The sequence below is a fragment of the Puma concolor genome, chromosome B2 (assembly GCF_028749965.1).
Source record: "Puma concolor isolate L17-30 chromosome B2, mPumCon1.1.hap2, whole genome shotgun sequence".
In the NCBI taxonomy this organism is placed as follows: Eukaryota; Metazoa; Chordata; class Mammalia; order Carnivora; family Felidae; genus Puma; species Puma concolor.
The window spans coordinates 41,368,547-41,394,436 of NC_141671.1; the positions used below are offsets into that span (position 1 = coordinate 41,368,547).

The following is a 25,890-nucleotide window of genomic DNA, read 5'->3' on the forward strand; positions in this document are numbered from 1 at the left end:
AAAAATGGGCTACAGGCCGTCCACGAAAGAAGAAATACAAATGGCACAAATACATGAACAATTGTAAACCTCAGGAGAAATCAATAGAATGCAGATTGAAAGAACTTATCAAATTGGGAAATATTTTTCTATCCTAATGCAGTGTTGACGAGAAAGTAGAGGAAACAAGCATGCTCACACATGAAGATGAACTGACCAATGTCTATCAAAACTTTAATGTGCATGTGGTCTGACCCAGGAATCTACCTGGTAGAATGTTCACGTTATATATACACAAAAATATATATTATGTGATCTCCAGTATTGACAAGAATGTGGAGAAGTGGGCACATTCACTACTGCTGATGGGAATGAAAATCAGTATCGTATTTACGAAGAGACGTTATAACAACAGGTGCCAGAAACATCTTAAAGTTTTACATAGCTTTTGACCTCAAGATTCTACTTGCAGAAATTCACCCTTAGGAAATCATTGTGAATATGCCTAAACATTTAGTGCAAAGATTCTCATGTGCTGTCTTTAATGGGGAGGCAGGAGGGGGGTCAAAATACAAATGGGCAAAATGCAAGGCCAGGTAAATAGAAGGTACAGCCAGAGAATGCAATATTATGAAGTCATTAAATTATGCCACAGGCCTTCTGGTTTAAAAATGGAAGACTGGGGGCGCCTGGGTGGCTCAGTCGGTTAAGCGTCCGACTTCAGCCAGGTCACGATCTCGCGGTCTGTGAGTTCGAGCCCCGCGTCAGGCTCTGGGCTGATGGCTCAGAGCCTGGAGCCTGCTTCTGATTCTGTGTCTCCGTCTCTCTCTGCCCCTCCCCCGTTCATGCTCTGTCTCTCTCTGTCTCAAAAATAAATAAACGTTAAAAAAAAAAAATTTTAAAAATGGAAGACTGGGGCACCCGGGTGGCTCAGTCAGTTAAGCGTCCAACTTTAGCTTGGGTAGTGATCTCATGGTTCATGGGTTCGAGTCCCACGTCGGGCTCTGTGCTGACAGCTCAGAGCCTGAAGCCTGCTTCAGGTTCTGTGTCTCCCTCCCTCTCCCCCTCTCTCTATGCTCCTCCCCCACTCACTCTCTTTGTCTCAAAAATAAACAAACATTAAAACAATAAAAAAAATTAAAAAAGAAAAGAAAAGAAAAGAAAAAGCAGGGCACAACGCCTCTGCCATCCCAGAGAAGGATGTGAACCAGAAGGGTGGGTCTGCTCTGTAGACTCCAGAGAGTCAGAAAAGCAAGGATGCCAGGAACGGGGAAGGGTGGAGAGAGAAGGCTGGAAATGGGGACTAAGGGCAAATCAGAGAACAGAAGACAAACACATCCACAAACTCTCATCACTCCCTCCTGCCCACCTGCATGTACCCTGTAGGTAGGAGACTGGAGGTTCCTTCCCCAGATTAACTAAATGACCAGCAGGTCTCCCCAAGTAGTGGTCAGGTCCCCTGTGGGTCACCCCAAAAAGCTCCCCCAGCTGCGAATCACTAAGTCAGAGAGGGCAAAGGCACAGGGGAATGAAGGACCACTGAGTGCTGCAGATCCCCAAGCAAGAGAAAGGAAGGGATTCGAACCCGGAGCAGGATCCAACCTTAGTGGGCACTGGGCTGGGTGCTGGCTGCCACCGTTCCTCCCAGCCCTGACATTCTGGGCCACTCTGAGCCCGGGTCTAGCCACACTAGCGATGTTACCAGAGGCATGTGCACCCCAGCCCGCACAGGCCCTGCGGATGGGCCCTTCTGCCCTCAGCTTCCCCTCTTCCCCTGAACTCTGCCAAAGAGCTGGGAATGGAGAATGTGTTTCCAGGAGATCCTGAAAAATATGTATCATGAGCCATTCTTTTCCTGAAAAGTCAGGAAATGTTCTAAACCTTGTGACATCCTTGTGAAGAAGAGGCCCAGAAAGGGATGGGGTGAGGTGTCGTGTGTGGGGCCGAGCCCAAGGAAGTTGGGTCCACCCTGACTTTTCTTCAGATCTCTAGAGAGAGAACAACGGCTTGGAAAACAGAGCGCCCATTACAGGATTCCTTCGGATGGTCAAGGCTCTCACAGAGGTGAAGCTCACAGCAAAGCTCCCGTCCTTCCTTGGGCTGTGGGCGACGCTGAAAGGGAAGAACTCACATGGATGGGGGTTGGGGGCAGAAGCATCTCTCCCAGTCCTTTAAGCAGGCAACAGCCTCAACTCCCCGATGGGTCGGACAGTCCCATCTAAACACGAGGGGACAACTCTCGTTCCTTTCTTAGGCCTCCTCCCCTCCACCGTGAACCTGACCTCTGGGAATGTGCCCAGGGGCTCTCCCAATTATTCAGGATCTATCTGAGGAAGGCTTCTTCCACTGGCTTCTTCAAGACAGTCAGGATATATCTTCTTGTCTCAGCGTTTACTCTTTCTAAGAATTCCAGAAGTCTGTGTTCTGGCCATTAAGACCTAGGTCGAGAAGGAAGTAGGTTCTAGTTGGGTAAGATGAGGGTCTCCTATGGGGCATCTGGTTCGGTAATGCCAGCCTTTCTGCTAAGCTGACAGCCAAGGACAGGAAACTGGCTTGTTTTTATGGATCTGGCCTTCCATCATGTTTCCAACAAATATATAGATATATATAGGGAGAGCACACCCATAGTGTTCCAGAGACTGTTGGATGGAAAATTAAAAAAAAAAAGGAAAGAAAAGAAAAAAATCCTTGCTCCCAAGGAGATCCTAGGAAGTGATGAGGTTCGGTTGTAGTTAAGACACAAGTTTGATGTGTGAGCGAGCAGAATGAACCGACTTCCCATAGCCCACACGCTCATTTACACTCAGTCATCAGTTTGCTCCTTAATAACGACCAATCATGTGTTGGCTGGTGTTAACTCAGACAGCGCCCGATTAGGCTTATTTCCCCTCCTGCTTGTATCTTTCTTGGATTCGAAATAAACTGGGGAGCTAGGTTCAGGCAACATTTTGGAAAGCTCATGACTGCAGTCAATGCTTAAGGCCCTGCTTGCATGAGGAAGTTACCATCCTCCTCATGAGGAGTGAACCGGGCCCATCTAAGGGGATGTTTTCTGAAGGTCCTGCAACATGGTTCCATCAGGCACCTGACTCACTGGTCACTTAAGCTCTTTCCCTACCGATGCTCACTTGCCTGACACAAATCTTCAGCAGCCACATCAAGGCCAGCAGCTTCCCTACACCCTGGGCAGCTGGGAAAAGGGTTCTTCTTGCCTGAGATGAACAGACCTGGGCCCCAGAGCGAGAATGCAGAGCTCCCACCACCATTAAGTAAAGGGACCTACCCCCCAATTCCAACTGGCACGAGGGGCAGAGAATAACCACAAGATCCCAGGGGGGGCCCCGGTTACTGACTTCGTCCTCCACGCGAGGAAAGTATAGGAGCCTCCAAGGGCCACATGGGCCCCTCTCGCACTTACTTAATGTGAAGAGGAAATTGCCCCAGACACCCACCAACGGATGCAGAGGCACTGAGGCCAAGGGCAGTGACGAATCCCAACGGCCACATCCAACCACGTCTCAGCCGTGTAGATGGAAAAGTTCAAGGATACAGCAAAGAGATTTTTTCTTTCAGGTTGGCAATCCTAGGTGGGTTTTCAGCTGAGGCCAGTAAAAAAATAAACACAACAACTATATTGACACATGTAGTTCAAAGGTGTGTGTGTGTGTGCACTGGAAAGGGTCCCAAGCCAAGAAGCCCTGTAGGGATAAATGTGGAAATGTAAAAAGAAAGCAAAGCACGCTTCGGGAAGGCAAGTGGAGCCCAGCGATTTGAAGGTAGTTGAGCCGCGGGGGTTACGGCAGGCTAAAGACAGGAAGCCCAGCAGATCTGCCTGCAACAGCTGCTGACACGCTCACTCCTTTCCACGGGGTGAGTGGCAGCTAGGCCTCCTTGGCGAATTCCACCATCACTACCCTCTTTCAAACTGGAAAGCAACTCAAGCCCCAGCTCTAATGTTCTCAACAATTCTATTACCTAACGGTATCATACAGGCCAATCTCATGTAACAAATCTCATTACAAGAAAGAATTGCTTGGAGGGGCCGAGTCTTGGTGATGTTTTGATTTGGTTAGAAAAGAGTCTCTCTGGGAGTTAATCCTATACAGCAAGCCCTCTCTCTGGGCCTGACCACTTAGCGTGGTCACTCTCCGTGCTGAAACAGCAGGTTCTGAGCTGACGGCAGCACAGAGCAGAGGGAGGGGATGGGGGTGTGTGGGGGGGAGAACACCACAGCTTTGCTTAGGGTCTCAGCTCCCTAAGGGGAAAAGGGAATTGAACTCTGAGATGCCACTCAGGTAAGCCACCACATATCACAGGCCTGCTGGCACTGGAACCAAAGAGGTGAAACGGTGGCGAGGTGGGGTGGGGTGCAGAATGCTCCCTCTGATATTTCAAAGCTGTGAGCAATCGGTCCGGCCGTGGTAGCGGCCCCACGTGCCCCTGAGCGACGCACGGTGGGGGACAGGAATGGGCACCAGGGCTCCGGTCTGATGGAAGGTGCTGGCTCATTCGGCTTCCTCACGGGCGAGATGCTTCCCTCTCTAGAGACCTGACATTCATAATGAGGTGAATCTGACACATTCGTGTCAGGACTGACCTCGCCGGATCGTTTATTAGGCTACATGGCACACGGGCCACAGAAACGAGTACAACTACTGTGACTTCTGCAGAGGCAAACCAAGCATGTATGGGGCCAGCTGGGGGGGGGGGGGTTAACATTAGAGAGGCCAGAACAGGGCAGGGCAGGGAGGGGACACTAGGAACCAGAACTCTTGGTTCACCTGGCAGTGGGGGCCAAGAGCCCAGAAGCCCTGCTCCCAGGTACTGGGGGGCCAGCACCAGATACCCCTTGATTCCATAAGCAGCTGGAGGTAGGGCATCCCTCTGTTGACAAGTCAGGGGTCCCGGAAACAGCAACAACACTCGACAGCGCTTACAGTGTGCCCCCAGGTGCTTTACATGTATTAACCCATTTAATCTCCACGACAATTCTATCTGTCATGCACATACTATTTTGTCCATTTTACAGATGGGGAAACTATGGCGCTAGAGAGTCCCCGTAAGCAGTTCTGAACCCAGGCAATGTGGACCCAGAGTCTGTCTGTGCTCACCTGTGCTCACTCGAGGGCCTGTGTGCTTCCACACGGTTCTGGATGGAAGAGTCACCACGTGTGAGCACACGGCAAGTCACTGACTGAATGCCAGTGATGTGCTATGTCTAGGCACTTTCCCATGCATTAATGCTGGGTTTCTCCTCTCCAACTCCAACGCAACCTTCACTTCCTCAGGGAAACTCCGGCTCCCCCAACTAGGGAGAGCTGACATGGCTCCCTCTACTTGGTCGTCGTATCGCTTTCCATGGCTCCACTTTATTCGCTCGTCTGCTAACTTTAATAAATGCTTTTCTCCCTGGCTAGATTCTAGGCCAGCACCATCCCATAAGACTTGGTTCAATAGCAGAAGTATTCTATATTTGTGCTGTCCAATGTGGTAGCCAGAGCCACATGTGGCTACTGAGCTCTTAAAATCTGGCTAATGTGACTGGGGGACTGAGTTGAAGAATTCATTTAATTTTAATTAACTGAAATCTAAATATCCACGTGTTACCAGTGGCTGCTATATTCAACAGTAGAGGCCTGATCCCCACGAGGGCCTGTTTTTGCATTGCAATATTCCCAGAGTCAGGAAACAGTAATGTTTATATGAATGAATGAGGAATGAACAAATGAATGAATGCACAAACACAGGAGAGGGAAGCTGGAGAGGAAGAAAGAAGCAGGATCCCAGGGGGCACCACATTCTTGCCTCCCATTTTCTCTAGCCTCCCTGCTAACCTGACCATCATGCCCTGTCCCTGGGTCTTGAGAGGATCTTCAGAGCCCTTCACCTTCACCTTCAGAGCCCTTCACCTTCCATAGCCTCTGAGGTCCAGCAGAATCTGGAGCCATAACGCCCGTTTCTATCCCTCCCCGCCCTTGCCAGGAAGTACGTCTTCTGTAAGCTGCCTTATCCTACCTACTGGTGATGCGCTGGGGTCAACAAGCCATCATCTGCAAGAAAGCTGATTCCAAAGGAGGAATCTTCACTCCTTCCCCATTCTAAGTTCTGTGTCCCCTCTGCCTTTGGGGGTTCACATCACACCTGCACAGAACTGAGTAGGGCGAATGACTCCTATCAGACCCTCATCCCCAACACCTGCCTGAGAAGCGTGACCTAAAGAAATAGTGGCTTGTGTGGCTCAGGGCAAATTCACAGCACCCCAGACGGGTGGTCAGCAGCCAGGGGTCAAACTCCAGGTCTGCCACGAAGTATCACACAGCTTGGTGAAGCCACACCGCCTGTCTCAGCAGATGGTATTCCATGCCCACGCAGGTCGTATTTATTAAACCCTTTCTGCACGTGGGCTGTGCGTACGGTGATGGTCATGCTTCCTTCCCAGTGGTGCGCAGGCCCTAGCAAATGCCAAAAAAGAAAAATACGTGATGGTTTCCTTTCTTGAAGGAGGTGAGCTGGGGACAGTGGGGCCTTGGGGGCAATGGAGTGTGTATCTGGTAAGGGGGGAGAAGTAAGGGAAGTAGGAGGATGACAGAGAAACTCTAGCTACTGATGCGCCCTTTAGGCATCCTGAGCTGCTCAGTGGGATGGTGAGCACTGAGGAGCCTGGGAAGGGCCCTGGTCTCTTCTCTTTCTGTAGAGGTGCTGCCCAAGGCCCAGCAGAGAGGGAGGTGGTCAGAGAAGGGCAGTGGGCAGATGGTCAAGAGTCCAGGGCAGTGGACCAAGAACTACAATGTCTGCGACCATCCCCAACTTTCAAAGCACCTCTTCCCACTTAGACTTCTCTTGGAAAAGCTGGGTTCGACCTCTAATTCTACTGCTCCTCACAGACACACAGGAGAAACTCATTGTAGCAGGCTGGAAGCCCCTGTGGTTTGTCTCTGGGCCCAGGAACAAGCTGATTCACTCCTGCTTACGGAGTCCCCACTTGTAGATCAATGGTTGTGGTCCCCATCCTCAAAGCCAGCCTGGTCTGCTGGGAGAGTCCAGAATGTCTATACTGTCAGGTATATGTGATAGAGAGCACAGAGGAAAGGGAGACTGGTGTCCTGGGGGGGATGGAGAACAGCTCTAAGGAGACACGTCTCTGAGCTGAACCTTGAAGGATGTATAGAACCCTCACAGGTGGAAAGAGGGAAAGGAGTAAGCAGGAAGGACAGCATAAACCAAAGGATGGAGATGGGCAAGTGCCGGATCAGTGGTTCTCAACCTGGCTGCATATTAAAATCACCCATGGGGGGCGCCTGGGTGGCGCAGTCGGTTAAGCGTCCGACTTCAGCCAGGTCACGATCTCGCGGTCCGGGAGTTCGAGCCCCGCGTCGGGCTCTGGGCTGATGGCTCAGAGCCTGGAGCCTGTTTCCGATTCTGTGTCTCCCTCTCTCTCTGCCCCTCCCCCGTTCATGCTCTGTCTCTCTCTGTCCCAAAAATAAAAAAATAAAACATTGAAAAAAAAAATTTTTAAAAAAATAAAAAAAAATAAATAAATAAAATCACCCATGGAGCTTTTAAAAGGGACTGATGCCCAAGGCCTGCCACCCGGAGATACTAATGTAACCAATCTGGGGTGGGGTCCCAGCATTGGTATTTATGAAGAACTCCCCAGGGTTGGTGGTTGACATCCCTGCTACCTGGACCAGCTGCACCACCATCACTTAGGAGCTTATTAATACAGTCTCAGGGCCCCCCGGGCGGCTCAGTCGGTCGAGCATCTGACTCTTGATCCAAGCTCAGGTCTTGATCTCAGTGTCGTGAGTTCAAGCCCCATACTGGGGCTCCACGCTGGGCATGGAGCCTACTTAAAACAGCAGCAGCAACAACAACAACAACCAATACAAATACAGAAGAATTGGGGCACCTGGGTGGCTCAGTCGGTTAGGCGTCCGACTTCGGCTCAGGTCATGATCTCACGGTCCGTGAGTTTGAGCCTCACGTCGAGCTCTGTGCTGACAGCTCAGAGCCTGGAGCCCGTTTCAGATTCTGTGTCTCCCTCTCTCTCTGCCCCTCCCCTGTTCATGCTCTCTCTCTGTCTCAAAAATAAATAAACGTTAAAAAAAAAAAATTAAAAAAAAAACAAAAATACAGAAGAATCTCAGGGCCCATCCCAGACCTCCCGAGTCAGAATCTGCATTGTCACAAGATCCCTGGGCGATCTGTGTGCACAGTAAACTCTGCGAAGGCCTGCTCTAGAGTACTAGAGGAAGGGTGAGGAGTTGCATTGACATCAGCAGGCTCATATCTTTTTGTTCAAAGGCATCTGGCTCACTGCTATGGGGAAGTGGCTGTGCCCAAAATGATATGCCCAAATGACCCAAAGCAGCAAGAGCCACGTATCAGAGAGCTGCCCTCCGCTGAGCACTGTGTGGAAAGGAAGGTTACTATATGGCACAGATATAAAAGAGGGAACTAAAAAGTTGGGGGGCAGGGGAACCTGGTTCTGACAAGACTAGGATTCTGTGAGGCACTGAGAAGAAAAGGTGATCTGGGCCATAGGAATGTGAACTCAGAGTGCATGTGTGCATGTATGTGCATACACAGGCATGAAATTCAAAATGGTGCTAAAGATGTTATCAGACTTTGAGCTATTACCAGAAGCCAAGTGTCCTAAATTAAATGCATCATTTGTTAAATGGAATTTATGAAAAATTAACAAGCGCCCAACCATTAACTTCTGAAAAGCAGCCATCTTGCTTCTGAGTATTATGGGCTAGGAAATGGCACCCCTTTGTCTCCTCCCTTCCCATGCCCCATTCCCACCCAGCAGGGTTTAAGACGACTTTCCCAGAATCTAGTCTTCGATGTCACACACAGACTTTGGAAGTGATCAGCCCCACTGCTGGAATGGGACCTAAAAGAGACCCTTCCATACCATTCACAGCCCACACAAAGCCACCTCCCGGGAGCATCTGGTTTTTTTGTGGTGATGATTCAACACACATCTGTTTTTATTTATTTTTCTCAACTGATCTATGCCCAACAGTTGGCTGGATAACCCACCAGCCATTCCTAATCCCTCTTGCCCACCTCCACTACTAAGGATGGAAAAACTAAGTAATCCTTCAGCAGCTTCCCTTGCAGCTAGGAGTGACCGCATGGGACTCACGGAACCAACAAGACAAGAAGCACAGAGACAGAAAGCCAAAACACCAAGGAGGGCCAAGTAGAAAGACAGAAAAATCTCCTACCCTTGATATCACCACTGAACTGCCAGATACACAACAGGTAACCATTGCTTCCATCCTCACTTCTTGTTTTATGAGAAAATGTGTTACTGTTATTTATGGCCAGAAGCATACCAGTGGTCTTTCCTATCCTAAGCTCCTCTCCTTTCATCAGCTTCCCCTCCTTGTCTATTTACTATTTCCATCTAGTTTTTGCACCACACCAGACTCCAGACTGCTCCATTTTCCTTATTATTTTCCGAGTTACAACCTCTTCCCCCAACTCATTGTAGAAAACAGCAGGCTCAAATGCGCAAGCCAACTTTTGAAACACCAAGCTTGAATGTCCAATCCTCGATCCCCACACGGTAGCCTCTTATCTCTGGAAACTTCAGCAGAGGTACAAATTTTTACTCAAAGTTGTAAGAACAAGGAGTAAATTCCATTATTATGTTTCTTTGCATCTTGGGTTATCATTATGAGCCAATAAGGGTATAAGGGTATTTCTCAGGTGTATTTATATTTTAACAAATCTTGAATTTCATAGCAGGTAACAAGACGCAGCTAACTCATCCAGGCTGACATGATCAACAAAGACAGAAGGCCTTGAATAAGTAACTACTCTTGAGAACAGATGTGTAAACAGAAACACGATTTACGAGCTAGCCTAGTTCTCTTCTTAACCTAGACTGATATGATCCAGACACTACCTGGCTGGCCCCGAGTGTCCCTCCAGCACTTAACTGGATATATGATCAGGCAAAACATATTCTACTCTTGCTTAAGTTTAAGATTTCTTTCTTTCAGCTGACTCCTTAATATATATGTTCAACAGACATGTTTTCTGCAACTATTGACATGCCTTGGCCTCCTTCAGGTTGTGAAATGCTCAAAGGCAGGAACTGTGTCCAAATGACACTTTGTCCTTCCACACTGCACCCACCCCAGGGCCAAGTCTGATCCCATCCCCAAAACAACAGTAACCAAGTCAAAATTAGAAATAACATGGCAGTTGCCAGTCACAACCAAACAGCCATTTCTTACCTGTACATGCTACAGAAATTAGTCATGTTTTCAGGGCTCCCTCATTTCAAGAATGATTCACAATTTTTTGTGAGTCAGACACACCACCCCATTCCTGCTCTAGCTCATAAGGAGTGTGGAGTGAAAGCATCAAGGAATGGATAATTACCCCAAGATTACCCTGGGGGGCAGAGAGGCAGACCTTGATAGGGACGGGAGCTCACCAGAACCATTACAGAAGGTCAAGCAACCTAACTGCAATGCTCAATTTCCCCAAACAGGAATATTGCTGTCATGGTCAACATCTATTCATCAGCACACAGACTGATCTATCCGTTCTTCTACAAGTGGCATTTTTCCCCCCTTTCTTGGCTTTGTTTCTTCTTCACACACCATGCATGAAGCTTCAGGAGGGTCACCCTTCCCCAACCATATATATGAGCAAAAAAGAAAACTCTGTTATCAGATCACATCAAATTAACATTCTGAAAATTCTCCTGAAATGATCGATTTCTTTCTGGAACTTTCTCTAACCAGTACCTCACTCCTCCGTAACATGCCCAGCTGCCTGGTCTTTTAGAGCTCATCTTTATGCACTAAGCACTTGCCCATGGATGCTGGGAAACTGTTCAGAAGCCGTTCCTCCAAGGCCCTGCCAGTTCTAAGATGCCGAGAGCCCATCAGTTGGTGACTGGCTCCCTGAGTGAAAGTGGTAAGCTCAGCCTGGTGGCTTCCCCTCACATCCTTCCAGATTTAGGTGTGGGACTTTCATGACCCCAAATCATTTACCAGCAGAGCAGGCGCTGGAAAGAACAAGGGGCTTTATAGACAGAAAGTTCTGAGTCTGAACCTAGCTTGGTGTGATTCCAGGCATACCCGCTTAACACCTACAAGCCTCTGTTTTCTCATCTGTAAATTAACACCTGCCCTGCGGGATTCTTTCAAGGATTACAAATAGTGCAGGAAGTTTCCGGCCCAGAGGGGATGCTCAGTCCGGTCAATTACCAATAATCATCCTTATCACCGTAGTGAGAACACTTCAAAAATACACCCATGCACTTATGTGATACCTCAGTCATTGGTACTGCTTGGTCTGTGCGTGCATCCACTCAGGGTCTTTATTCTGTGGCATGTCCGTGGGTCTGCCTTAGAGTCTAAGGCCCCACGGAGGGGCAGGAGTGAGGGCAGGGCAAGGTTTAAACAATACACAGAGGAAGTCACATTCCCTTTGGAGACAAGGCACCTGCTGTTTTTGAGGGAGATCTGGCTTCCTATCAAAATTCGGTGGGTTAGCTAAACTGTCTGAACAACGCCAAAGCCTCAAGTCTAAGCCTGACATGGCTCCCTCTTCCAGAGCCGTGGAGCCCACGCCCCTTCCAAGGTCAGCTGCTTCATTTAGAAAATGATCACCAGTCACAGTGAGTTACCAACACCTGTTGGCAGTACCAGAAGAAAACTAAGGATCTGTTCTTCAGTCCATCTTGGATGCAATGGGGATAGGAGTTTCAACTTTGTTTGTGGAAGGACAGCATTTAAAATGTTCAATATCAATTCCTATGCTGACATCCCCCCTCCTGCAACCCCAGGCTTTGGTAATTATTAGTGAAGCCATCTGCTCAGCCTAATGAAATGTGCAATCTCCTGCACATATAATTAGTGAAGTCACTTTAATTAATTAAACAAATTAATTAATTGCAAGGATACTGCAACCATTTCCTAGGAACTGCATCCAACTCATTTATTCTCCATGTGTCTACCGGGCTCCTACTGGGGGCAGAGTCCCACACTCGTGCTCTGAGGAGATAAAGATGCACCAAGTAGAAACGGAAGCCAAATGACACGGTTGCTGATGACTATCCCTTCCGCTTCAGGTGACCAATTCATCTTGGTTTGAAAGCTCAAAGTCCAGGTCCTGAGAATCCCCCCACCCCCAATCCCAAGCAAATCATGGTGGTTGGCTTGACCTGGGTCAAAGTTCACCACTAGACAATCTCCACTAAGGAGATGGCTAATACTGGGCCATCCTGCAACCTGGTCTCCTGTCATGGGAGACACTGCTGATCAATCAAGGAGCCCACACTCAACCAGGCCCAAATCCTTCTCACCTTTGCTCCAGGAGCCACTATTTTTTTTTCTAATGTTTATTTATTTTTGAGAGAGAGAGAGAGAGAGAGAGAGAGAGAGAGAGAGAGAGAGCAAGCGAGCAGGGGAGGAACAGAGAGAGAGGGAGACACAGAGTCAGAAGCAGGCTCTAGGCTCTGATCTGTCAGCAAAGAGCCCAACACGGGGCTCAAACTCATGGACTGCAAGGTCATGACCTGAGCCAAAGTCGGACGCCTAACCGACTGAGCCACCCAGGCGCCCCCAGGAGCCACTATTAATAGTCTTGAATAAGAAGCCTAGAAAATTAAATTTATTTTCCATCTATCCCCTAGAATCATAAAAACTCTAGGCTAGCAAAGGCCTTCAAGGTCTAGTCTCATCACTCATCCAGAGCTTAAATCTCTTCTATAGTATCCTCCACTAGTAGCCAGCCAGCTTCTCCTTACATACCTCTAATGACGGGGAACTCACTATCCTTTAAAGTAACCCTTCCTATCTTCAAAAGTTTTGGCTGTTAAACTCCTTCCTTTAATTACTGAAACGTCTCTCTTATCAGTTCTCTTTGGGGGTGGGGGAACCACATCATGGTGCTTCAAATAATAAAACACGGTTATAAATTCCTTCCTCGTCTTCTCTTTTCCAGGCCCAGTTTCTCCATCTGTTACCCACATGATGTGGTTTCGAGTTGGGAGTGCTGTCCCAATCCTCTAACACCCCGTTGAAGCCCCTCCTGTGGTACAGTACCCAGGTATGCCCCTCATGCCCGGTTACCACACCCCTGCTGGATTCTCCACTCTGTTACAGCATCTGGCAGCTTCACCACGCACTGACTCCCACCAGCTCCCTGACGCTGTTTCTGAACGTGCTACTGTTGAGCCACAATTCCATCCCATCTGCCACAGGACTTCCCAGGAGCTTACACTCCATCTGGAGTCCTGGGATATGAGAAACCCCACCAGACGGTAAGAAAATATCCTATAAATGACCAACTGCCACTTTCCCTGTTAGAAACAACTTGCTCTGAAGGTTTGCTTAAAAGTGATTTCTTAAGAATCCTGACAGCATGTAGCCACAGAAACCATATTTAAAACGATGGATGGACTCTCAGACTCTCAGGTTCACAAAAGCCTTCTGAACTCACAATGTACCTGCAGCATAAAACCTATAGAGCTATTTTACCTACACGTAGCCACCATTTATATTATGGTTTCCATGGTAACGCAAGCTCTGCATTCCATTTCGGAGAACTAGACGGGAGGTATGCCCAGTGCTGCATTACTCTGGGTTGTCTATGTCGTGGTGGGGGGGGGGGGGGGGGGTATTGACCTCGGAGAAGAAATGACTCTAGACACCAGTCCACTCTGTGAACTCACAGGTCCTTCAAAGTGTGTTGTCCTGGGGCGCCTGGGTGGCTCAGTCGGTTAAGCGTCCGACTTCAGCTCAGGTCACGATCTCGCGGTCCATGAGTTCGAGCCCCGCGTCGGGCTCTGGGCTGACAGCTCAGAGCCTGAAGCCTGCTTCCGATTCTGTGTCTCCCTCTCTCTCCGCCCCTCCCCCGTTCATGCTCTGTCTCTCTCTGTCCCAAAAATAAATAAACATTTAAAAAAAAATTGTTTTTTTAAAGTGTGTTGTCCTAAGGGCCACCTGAGGGCCGCTTAGGGCCAGGTGAGGTGGGAGGTTGCCACCAGGATACCTTCTGGAAGGAGGCAAGTGATAACACTTACGGAGCTGGGTTGTGTCTGCAAACTACCGCAGACACAAGGATAGGGGTGTTTCTCAAAGTCAGAAAATTAAAACTAGAGAAGTCACTAATTGTCATGTTCCTGAGTCTTTAAGGGGGATCTTTACAAGCTGGTGTGTGTGGTGACGGGCGGGGGAGAAGGCGGGGAACATGTGTTGACACCAAATTGACAACGGTGAGGATGCTGAGCAGAGCCTCCAAGCCTCAAGCTCCTCCCCATGGGAACTCCATATCCATCCTTCCTCCCTCTTCTACCAACCCTACCCGACCTCCACCCCCACCCCCTGGACCCAGGCTGCTTCTTTTCTAAGGAGTCTACAGAGCGATCAGGAAGGCAGTGGATGGAATCTGCGGCCATGTGTTCTATGCACCCGCCTAAAGCAGGAGTAGCTGTGCCCACCTGGAGGAAGGTAGGTAGGCAGGAGCTGGGCCTAGGGCCTGAAGCCTGAGATGTGAGACCTCCCTCCACCAACCCCCTAGCACCCTGAACTTGTTCACTAGTGCCGCCGACCTCCCCAGGCCTCAGCTTCCTCATCTCTAAACTGAGCCTAACATCCTCCTCGCGGGACTGTCCCAAGTAATAAATGAACGGTAGTAATAACAACAGCTGAACTTCTCGTAGGAGCTCTTTCCAGCACTGTTCTATGCGCCGGGATTAACTCATTTAAACTGTACAACAATCCTCATACTTCCTTCATGAGGCCCAGAACGGGTGGGCTATTTGCCCAAAATTGTGTAGCTAAAGTAAGCAACAGGGCCAGGAGAACAGACAAAAAGCGACTTTGGAAACAAGAACATGTTATAATAACAGGTCACTGTTGTCCGTAATGAGCAACACAAGACCATGCACGGGTGTTCAAGTCTGTATCTCCTACCACAAGAGATCGGAGGGACCCCTGCCCAGAGCTCCTAAGGCTCTGACAGTGCGTCTCCTTCTGCCACAAGTGCAGACCTAACCCAGCAGTCATCTGAGTAGAGCACGCTGTGTGTTAAACATTATAGCCCCAGGGTTTGGTCAAAGGCCTCCTCATCACTCGACCACCCTGTTTAAAACTGCAAAATGCACTTTATCCCCCTCACTCCCACTCACCTTCCTGATCTCATTTTTTCCCATAGCATTTATCACCTTCTAACCCACCACATATTGTATTACTTTGTTATTGCCAGCCACCCCACTAGACTATTGGTTCCCCAAGGGCAGGGAGTTTTATCCCTTTTGTTCAATGTTATATCCCCAATACCCTGCACGATGCTGGACACATGGTAGGCATTCAGCTCAGTGTTTGCTGAATGAGTGATAAATTAGTCTTCACGGACACAGAGAAAATGTCTTTCAGAAATTGTTAAGCAAAAGAAAACAGGCCCCTAAATTTTACATAAAATGATCCCATCTGTGTAAATATACATACTGTGTGTATGTGTGTGTGTCTGAACATATGTGTGAGTGCACAAAAAACAATCTGGAAAAATATACATTAAAATGTTCACTGGGGTTATTTCTAAGAAGTAAAGACAGCTTGGGGCGCCTGGGTGGCTCAGTCAGTTAAACATCTGACTCTTGATTTTGGCTCAGGTCATGATCTCATGGTTTGTGGGATTGATCCCTGCATCAGGCTCTGTGCTAATAGCACAGAGCCTGCTTAGGATTCTTTCTCTCCCTGTCTCTCTGTTCTTCCCTGCTTGCACATATGGGTGTGCTCTCTCTCTCTCTCTCAAAATAAATAAACATTTAAAAAAAAGAAGTAAAGGGGTGCCTGGGTGGCACAGTCAGTTAAGTGTTCAACTCTTTTTTTTTTTTTTATGTTTTTTGATTTTTGAGAGAGAGTGAGAGAGACAGAGAGACAGAGCACAAATGGGGGAGGGGCAGAAAGAGACGGAGACACAGAATCAGAAGCAGGCTCCAGGCTCTGAGCTGTCAGTACAGAGCCCGACGCAGGGCTTGAACCTATGAACTGTAAGATCATGACCTGAGCTGAAGCCGGTCGCTTAACTGACTGAGCCACCCAGGCGCCCCGAGTGTCTAACTCCTGATCTCAGTTCAGGTCGTGATCTCACAGTTTATGGGTTTAAGCCCCACATCAGGCTCTGTGCTGATGGCACAGAGCCTGCCTGGAATTCTGTCTCTCCTTCTCTATGCCCCCCTTCCCCGCTTGTGTGCAGTCTCTCTCTCTAAATAGATAAATGAACTTTTTAAAAAATTGAAAAAGAGAAGTAAAGACAGCTTTAACTTCCTACTAAATGTTCTATCAAGACCACATATTATTCCTATAAATTTTTAAAGCTACGTACATCTGAAAACAAATACACCGTATACACACACACATACACACACACACACACCGCAGAAGCACACAGTTGGTTACAGGAGACCCAAGCAAGAGGTTATCGGCACTGGTGAAAAGTTCAAAATATCCACCCTCACGGGGGTGGGCCAGAGCTGCGTTTTCACTCACGGATCAGCAATGCTGAGACAAATAACAGAATCAGGCCTACAGGGTCTGGGACAGCACAGCACCTCCTTCTGAACTCCTCCAAAAAGGGAATGACTCAAAAAAGGAAAACTCTATAAAAATCAAAACCCACTTGACTGCCTCTGTAAAGCAGTCTCGGAATTGTTTAATCCTCTGTGATTATTTTTAAATTACAGTCGAATGTTCCAGAAAATGTGAGGCAAAACCTAATACATAGTGAAGTGTTTTGTGACTAAAAATTCACTCCACATTAAAGAAGCCTCATTCTCCTGTGGCAGTGTTAAAGAGGAAGTCGGGATAACTGAATTCCACCCAAGACCCAGGGCCTGGCTCAGAGCAGCGTGTATTCCCACCCTCCTGCTCCATGCTGCTGACATTACTCTGCATACAGGAGCTCACAGAGAACCACCAGCCTGCTAGCTTCCACATCCCTCTGTCACCCACAAATCACCGAGGTGCCATCAAAGTGCTATGTACCAAGTGAGGGCCAACTGTGGGCCCAGGACAAGGCCAGGTGCCATGAGGCGGAAGGAAAGGAAACAAGATAAGACGTCTGCCTTCAAGGAAGAACTAACACGCGAGAAATGCGGAAGAAAACAATTAGGCTCACTTAATGGAGTAGCACTTACTCTATGTGTATTAAGAATTCTGAGAACAAAGAGGTAAATGTGGGGAAGGAAGCTTCAGAGAAGACAGCAGGCTACAGTCGGCCTTGCTGACAGCCGTAAGCCACAGTGTGCCCAGAGGACAGGTGCTGAGGGCTGGGTCTGGGATGAGGGAGATGGGCCTCGGTGTGAACGACACGAAACTGCGGGCACAGCTACCCCAGCACTGCCACTTCCCCTGCCCTACCTTCCAGGCACAGCGTGGTGCTGTGCCCGCCGAGTGCCACATGTGTGCAGAAAGCCTCCCCCAGAGAGGGCAGGCTCTTCCTGAATGCAGATGAGTTTCAACTCTATGTGACAGAAGCTTTCACATCTTTGTTGAGTTTTGGAGCCAAGCAGGGCCAGAGAGGATGAGAAGGCAGCCCCTGGGAGGATATCTAACTCCAAGAATTCTGGTCAACCCACAGCGATTCAGAACACTGGTCTGGAAGGGCCTCTAATAGCAGAAATGCAAGCAGGGCTCAGGGCTTGGCTGGAAAGAGCTAGGAGAGGTTAGTGGAGAAGGCAGAAAGAAGAAGAAATGGGCCCAATTAAGGACCTTGCAAAGGGAAAAGGAACAGGGAAAGAGCTGGCCAGGGCAGGAAGGGAGCGACCCACTGTCCTGGTTTGCCAGGGACCGAGGGGTGTCCCGGGACTCAGGACTTCCAGTGCTAACACTGGGACAGCCCCAGGCAAACCGGGATGAGTTGGTCCAACCAGTGGTCCAACCAACACCACTCAGGGAGGCTGAGGGGGTGCTGACCCATTGGTGCTCACCGCCCCCTCCTTTGTGGCTCTGTCATTGCTCATTAGCAGACTCTGGGCAACAGGAAGGATGAAATTGTCAACACGGGGAGGTGATCATGTGCCCCTCCTGGCTTGTGTCCTCCCATCTCAACCATGAAGATTTCTGAAGGGGCTCAGGTACAGGTAGAAGAGGGAATTCTTTATTGTTGAAATAAAAGCTAGAATTACAGCCACCATCCTTTACTCGACCACTTCTCAGGCATTGAGCTTACCAGGCACCGGCGAGGAGGGAACACAGCACTGTGCCATTAGGGAAGTGCCTTATCTGTACTTGGAAATCAGAAGAAGGAGGAGTTGGCATACCCAGCTCTGGAAACCATCCCCATCCAGCCTCCATGACCCCCTTCCTTCTCAGAGCTGGTTTCTCCCCCAGGCAGGTCCCTAGAGAGGACCTACCGCTCCTTGGTTTCTACCCACCCATGAAATCTGCTCACTCAACAAGAATTAATTGAGCATTTACTATGGACAGACACGCTTAAGGACTATAGAGAACACAAAGAACAATAAGATGTAGGCTCTGCCTTCCAAGAACTTATGGTTCGGGTGGGGGAGTGTTGGGGGGTGGGGTGGGAAGGCGGGGGTGGTATAGGAAGGCAAGAATCAATTAATGAACACGTATTTCCTTTGCCGTTAATATGTGCCATGAACTGTACTGGAGGAACAGAGGTAATAACCAGACAACTGCAAAACCACTGTGAGTACAATGAGGGTGAGATGGAAATGCTCAGGAGGGGCACCTACCCCAGTCACCGAACCAAACCCTAAATGATCACCCACTTGACTTCAGCATGGAGGGGAGTACTGTGGAGGATTAAAAAACAAACAAAAACAAAAACAAAAACAAAAAACAAAAAAAAACACAAAGAAAGTGGTAAGACGAAGCACTGACTTCAAACTGTTAACCAAGTGATCAAGGAGATAAACCCATACATATGAAACAATTAGTGTATCACAGGACCCCACGGTGAAGTGTTAACTGTGGAATGCAGACCTTCAGCACAAAGAAACAGCGGGAGAAAGTCCATAAAGCTGCCCAGAGGCAGCAGAAGTAAAACCGGAGACAAAATATTGATGAGGGAGGATTTTTCCAGTAGGGAGAAGCCAATAGGTACCTGTGGTTTTTTTCTCAAAAATGAAAAGCAAATGTATGGTTCCTACTAAAAATGTTTCTAAATGGCACACCTATTCACAGGTCTTTGGTTTGAGCAAATAAGGATCTTGCCAATGGTAACTTTCACAAATGTAACTTACATTGAAATGAAAAGATAGGCATCAAATCTAATTTCAGCTGAATGGAAACATATTTAATTTTGTAATTGTAGTTCCATGTGCATAGCTGCACGTGCGTGCACACACACACACACACACACACACACACACACACACACACACCCCTTGACTCCTGTCTTATGTCTATCCCTAAGCCATCCAATCTCCATCCTTCTGTTAAATGAACCCCATAATTCAGGGAAAGAAAACTGAATTACCAGGGACAATCTACAAATTAATGACTGAGAATCGACCACATTGGCTTTTGCTATAATGATATTCACAAAGTATGAGCAGAAAGGTCACATTTGGTCTGATGGTACACTAGTCAGTCAATAACAAGTTAACAACTATTGACTGACTGTCTATTTAATGAAGAACCCTGTGCTGGTGTTGGGAGAGTGAGAAGGAGGGGTTGGTGAGAGGGATTCGTAGAAAGAAGGCATGATGCCGGGGAAAAAAATGGAAGACTCATTAGACTCCAAGTCTGGTCCTTGCTGTATCATTGACAAGGCCTTGGGTAAGCTGATCCCACGGTGAACTTCACCTCTTCATCCATGAACATATCCATCTACCTCTCAGGGTCATTTACACTTCAAAGGGGAGAATGTAGGCCACACTTCAAAGGAGAGAATGGAAGCCTGCAGTGCTTGGAAAAGAAGGATCTGTATTAATGCGTCATGGAGGTTTGGAGGTACCTCCCCTGCTTCACTAACCCGTCTATTTTTCCAACAGTCCCCTGAATCTCCCAGGCAGTCAATCTGTCCCATGCCCTCCACGTGGTATTGATTTAGGGAAGCATAAAATCCAAATGGAGTCAACCAAGGGCAACCAGACTCCATTCCATGCCTTTGGTCGATCCACTAAGAGTTTTTCCTTAGAAAAACAAGTGAACAAGAAAACAGGCTGACCCAGGAGCCGTGGGCTGTCATTCTGGGGCCAGAAAGGGAGATCATGCCTGGGAAAGGAACCAACACTGAAGGAGAAACACTGGATCTTGGGCACCTCATCTGAGCCCTGGATAAAGCCTCACCTACTGTCAGCGTCTGCTCCCAGACTGAAAACAGTCTGGGTTGGTTTTCATTTAATCTGTCATCTGATAAAATGAGAGAAAATATAGCTAATACAAGGTTATAAATGTCTCTAGTCCCTCACCAAATCCCTGTGGCTCCATAAACCACCCAGGGAGCCACTTCCTACCAAGTGTCCTGCTGAGCAGGCAAGACATTAAAGGGCTCACTCAAGGAACAAAAAGAAGAAAGGCAACCATAAGCAGTAAGATAGAAGTGACTACCGGACCTGTCTTTATTTGCTTCCTGTCTTCCAAGACCAGTGAGGGTGGAAGTGATGGAAAGGGAAAATCACTCAGTGATAAGCCGAAGGGTTGGAGCTTCTGTCTCAGCTCTATTTCTGCAAGCTTCCTCCAGATGTTTACCTATTCTCTTTTATGGTAACCAGTGAAGAGCCCAGAGGAACAACGCCAGTATCCTACTGATTTATTTTATATCTGAAAAAATTACTCAGGGCCTGCAGTCCTGAGCTCATGTTCAAATTAAGTTTGCTGGAAATCTAATTTGGGACGAGTAATTTAATTTGGCTACTACAATTAAAAGTGGTGCAGTATTTGTGTTTTAGAGGAAAACCATATTAGATTCATCTAATCTTATTAGGTGAACATCACATTTAGATCACATTATATCTGGAACAGATATATACTGGATTGATTTCTTTCATAAATCACTCAGGAGGCCAAAGGGACTCACCTTCTTCCCACTCCCTGCAGACCCACCTGACACAGGTCAGAAAAGGTAGTGAACATAAAGGAGGCATCGTGGAGAACTCCACTGCACAACCCAGGGGTTCACGTACCCGCAACATCGCCTACAACAACCTCTCAAGTTCTGCTGATGGGTAAACTAAGGGCTCAAGTGGACAAGTGACTTGCTCAGGGTCTCAGTCAATGGTAGAGCTGAGATGACATCTCAGCTCCCTGACCCCTAATTTGGCTCCCTGCCACTCTACCACGTGGGTTTTAAATAAGATCTAACGTGAAAAACAGCCAGAGGGCCTCTGAGACCCCACTACTCCTCACTTAGCTAAACCATGGAGTCCTCAGATACCATCTATCAGCCTGTCTCCCTGCTGTTCCTAACTATCCCAGGAAGATAAAGAAGGCGATCTCACTATCTCCACAGGTAAGAAACCAGTGCCCCAAATTCTTCTTGAGTCCATTTTTTTAATTTATTATTTAAAAAAAATTTTTTTTAACATTTATACATCTTTGAGAGACAGAGAGAGACAGAGCATGAGCAGGGAAGGGGCAGAGAGAGAGGGAGACACAGAATCCGAAGCAGGCTCCAGGCTCTGAGCTGTCAGCACAGAGCCTGACGCGGGGCCCGAACTCACGAACTGCGAGATCATGACGTGAGCCGAAGTCGGACGCTCAACCGACTGAGCCACCCAGGTGCCCCGAGTCCATTTTTTTATTGATGACTACTTTAAACCCCCTCACTTCAAGATAACTAAAATTTCACATTGAGAACATTCAAACCATATGATGGGTCAGAAGAAAGAATCTGCTTTGCTTTTTATTTTTTTTAAAATTTTTTTTTTTTTCCAACGTTTATTTATTTTATTTTTGGGACAGAGAGAGACAGAGCATGAACGGGGGAGGGGCAGAGAGAGAGGGAGACACAGAATCGGAAACAGGCTCCAGGCTCTGAGCCATCAGCCCAGAGCCCGACGCGGGGCTCGAACTCCCGGACCGCGAGATCGTGACCTGGCTGAAGTCGGCCGCTTAACCGACTGCGCCACCCAGGCGCCCCTGCTTTGCTTTTTAAAATGTTGTTAATCTCAGAAGTACTGCTAACCGGGCAGATTCAATGCATACGATATTACACATCAGGGCTCCAACTGTAGAGTTTAATCTTAAAAAATTAGGTCACAAAGAAAAATCAAGGGAAGGAGAAGCCAGATAAAAATATTTATAACATGACAAGTTAATACATGCTGCATACAAATCTCTTATAAATGATTGAAAAGAAGATGGAACACTTCAAAATAAAAACGAAAAAGGATTCAAAGAGGTAATTCAAAACACACACACACAGAGATTACTGACGGCCTCATGAAAAAAAATGTTCAAACCCACTGTAAGGAAAGCTTGCAAATTAAAACAGTGCAGTACGGTTTTTAACAACCGAATTGGCAAAAACTGAAACAACTATAATGCCCATGGATAGTCAAGAGTGCTCTGAAATAAGAATCCTCAGACACCACTGATAAGAGTATAAATATGTCCACATTTCTGAAGGGCCATCTGGTAATATGCATTGCCAGCCTTAACACTGAGCAAGTTCACTCCCAAGAATTTTCCCTGAGGAAATAATCAGAGGAATACTCAAAGATTTATGCACAAAGACATTTACAATAGCAGCACTATTCAGAATAATAAAAATCTAGGAAAGCCTAACTGTACCATAATAGAAAAGTGTTAAATCAATTATGATACATCAAAACAGGGAATAATATGTAGACATTAAAACTCTTATTTTTGAAAGAGATTTAAAGACACAAATGCTCACAAAATAGCACTAAAATTAAAAACTCTTAATAGGATGATTCCATTTTGTAAAGAAAATATACATCACATACATTATAATTTTTTTAGTGTTTATTTATCTTTGAGAGAGACAGACAGACAGAGAGTGAGCAGGGGAGGAGCAGAGAAAGAGGGAGACACAGAATCGGAAGCAGGCTCCAGGCTCTGAACTGTCAGCACAGAGCCCGACGTGGGGCTCAAACTCATGAACCATGAGATCATGACCTGAACTGAAGTCCGACGCTCAACTGATTGAGCCACCCAGGCGCCCCTGTCACCATACTTTATAAATATAACAAATGGTGACAGGTTCAGCTAAACGTCCAACAAATATTCATGCTCTTTCCAGAGTGTAGGGTTTTCACCGGAAAGCTGGTACCCCGCCAGGGACTACATTTCCCAGCATCCCTTCTACCTAGGTATATCCATGTGACTATTCCCACCAATGGAATATAGGCAGAAATGGCATGAAGCACTTTCAAACTGAGGTGGTTGGGAAGTGACATGCTTTCTCCATGCTCTCTTCCTCCAACTGCCAACTAAATTCCTCCAAAAGCCCTAGGAAATGGAAGAATAATATGATGAAGGACCCTGGGCCACTGAATCTACTCACTGGAGGGCTGACCACTAATCAGAAACACCTATGTTGGACTAAGAAATAAACCTCTATTGTGTTAAATTACAATTTGGGGTTTTAACTGTCCATCAGCAAGTGTTACTTTAACTAATATATGCACATAGAAAGATAAATTACCAAATTTTATCTGATGCATTATATGACAGACAAATTCTAGGTAAATTTTTTAAAAATGTATTCTTTCTACCATAAGCATCTTCATTAATAACCCATAAATGTATTAAAATAAAAAAGCAAACCTTGAAGGACAATGCTACAGTAAAATGTTAAGTATAAATATAAAATATTAAATAAGATTACAAAAATAAAAATGTAGAACACTGGAAAGGCTAAAAGGAAAAAAAATACAGACTTACAACTTTAAAAAATCTACTAAAATAATTCCAGACAAATGACTGTTCAAAAATGATGTTAAGGTTGGGGTGCCTGGCTGGTTCAGTCGATAGAGCATCCAACTCTTGGTCTCAGGGTCATGAGATCAAGCCCCATGTGGGGCATGGAGCCTACTTAAAAAAAAAATGACCTAAAGTTAAATGACAACAAACTGGGGAGAAAAATGGCAACTTATACATGGAATATTAGTATCCTTTACTACGTAAAGAACCTTTATGAATCAGTAAGTGGGGGGATAAATACAAGAATTGGGGGAAAGATATGAACACACAGGCATAAAATAAATACTGACATACACTTACAAAAAGATTTTCATCTCACTGGTAATTTTAAAAACACAAATTAAAATAAGATATTCATTATCCCTCTATCAGACTGATGAACATTTAAAATATTGTCACTATAGCACCAAATGTTGTTGAGATGATGATGAAATGGGTAATCATGTATGTTACAGAAGGAAGTTCAAAACAGTATCTCACTTCCAACAAGCAGTTTGTCACAAGAGAGAAAAAAAAGCCTTAAAAACACTTTGACTTTCTAGATACTTGACAGAAGAAGTAAGTATCCAGAAGAAATGATTGAATAGGGGGGAAAAAATGAAACAATTTAGATACCCATTTGCAAAGGACTGCTTAGATCAATAAATTATGGCATGTTGTATGTGTTATCACATATTAGAATAATACACAGCCATAATGTTAAATTATGATGAAGATCTAAAGGCACTAAAGCACAATAGGGCCCACAATATAAAAAAGCAGAATACAAAACAATATAGATAGCATAATTTCTTGTTTAAAAGTGTGGGTGTATAAGAACATATATTGTAAATGCATAAGGAGAGCATAAAAGGATTCTTTCTTATAAAAATGTTATAGTAGTTATCTCCAAGGGGTGGGATTATGGGTGACTTTCATTTTCTTCTTTATATTTTTCTATATTTTATACATTTTCAGCTGTGAGCATGTATTACCCTTAATTTATGTTTTATTATGAAAAATTCTAAGCATATATACAAATGTAGCAAGAATATATGTACCCACTGCTGGGCCTCAATTATCATACATGGCTGACCTTGTTTCATCTATATCCCACTAGGGCCCCTGTCCCTGGATTATTTTAACATAAACCCTGGATATATCATTGATCCATAAATACCCCAAAAACATCTGGACCTTTTATATTTAATATACTCAAACTCTCCACTGGACTGTTTTAAAGTATTTGATACTTCATTTGCTCACAAACACTATAGTATGTATTTTTTAAAATATAACCATAAATAATAATATCACACCTAAAAATTAACAATAATTTCTCAATATCAAATATCCAATTAGTGTCCCAATTTTCCTAATGGGTCTCATAAATGCCTTTTCACAGTTGGGTTGTTTAAATCAGGATCCAAACAAGATTTACACTGGAATTTGGCTGATATGTCCCTTGAGTCTTTTAAAATTTATTCCATAATGCTACCCCTCCTTTTCCATGCCATTTTATTTATCAGCAGCATATGGGTCATATGTTCCAAGAACTTCCTGAATGCATCCTCATGGTGTCTTCTAACATGTTCCTCTATCCCCTGTATTTTCTTTCAACTGCAAATTAGTTCTAGTGTCCACTCAGCTACTGGTTCCATTACATTTTTGTAAGAATACTTCAAATCACTGTATTATTTTTATAACCAGACAAAATAATAAGCTAAAAAAATGTTTTTAAAGGAACCCAAAGAAATGCCAGCCTTTTTAATTCATCCCTTGCAGCAATTCAATAAACTCAGTATACAAAAGATGTTTTCAGAACACAGGTTAGGTCAAGGCTTTCTGACACAAGAAAGATGCTCAGTGACTATTCGTGGACATATTTTTCCATTTTCCTTTTACATTTTATTTTATTTATTTTTTTTTTAATTTTTTTTTTTCAACGTTTATTTATTTTTGGGACAGAGAGAGACAGAGCATGAACGGGGGAGGGGCAGAGAGAGAGGGAGACACAGAATCAGAAACA

At 46.0% G+C, this 25,890-nt stretch overlaps 1 protein-coding gene across 12 annotated transcripts in view; it reads right to left on the minus strand.

Moving 5' to 3' along the window:
* TRERF1 (transcriptional regulating factor 1) overlaps positions 1 to 25,890 on the minus strand; it is a 212,400-nt gene that overhangs the window by 89,136 nt on the left and 97,374 nt on the right. The gene's annotated exons all lie outside the window — the stretch shown is intronic.